The following is a 527-nucleotide window of genomic DNA, read 5'->3' as shown; positions in this document are numbered from 1 at the left end:
CGCCCCACAGGGGCCGGGTGGGAAGGGACAGGGCCGCCCGGGCTGGGTTAGCAGGTGTCGGCCACCCCTTCGCCTCGGGGGCGGGAGCAGCTGGCGAACGGGGCTAAGGAGACGGGTTCTGCTGTTGCCGACCGGCTTCGAACGGGGCACCCGCTGCTCTTTCATAATCGAAGCAGGTTCGATTCCGGTCAAGGGCATGTACCTTGGTTGCGGGCATATCCCCAGTAGGAGATGTGCAGGAGGCAGCTGATCGATGTTTCTCTCTCGTAGATGTTTCTAACTCTCTATCTCTCTCCCTTCCTCTCTGTAAAAAAATCAATAAAATATAAAATAAAATAAAAGAACCACAGCTATCTTCCAGTCGGAGCACATGCACCTAGTCCCCCCCTAACCTCCCCACCTTCCTACCACTCCAAGGCTTGGTTTCTTAATTTAGTTCCTAACGTCCCCGCCCCCCAGGTCCCGGACATTCTGTACGCCCGCTGTTACCGCGGCCGGGATTGGGCGCTGGCGGCGGGGCGGGGGGG

The 527-nt window shown here is 58.6% G+C and overlaps 1 protein-coding gene across 3 annotated transcripts in view; it reads left to right on the top strand.

Moving 5' to 3' along the window:
* The window catches only part of KLHL24 (kelch like family member 24), a 32,080-nt gene that overhangs the window by 463 nt on the left and 31,090 nt on the right, over window positions 1-527 (top strand). The window lies entirely within an intron of this gene.

The sequence above is a fragment of the Myotis davidii genome, unplaced genomic scaffold, assembly GCF_000327345.1.
Source record: "Myotis davidii unplaced genomic scaffold, ASM32734v1 scaffold102, whole genome shotgun sequence".
NCBI lineage: Eukaryota > Metazoa > Chordata > Mammalia > Chiroptera > Vespertilionidae > Myotis > Myotis davidii.
This window is presented reverse-complemented; position numbering and strand designations above follow the sequence as displayed.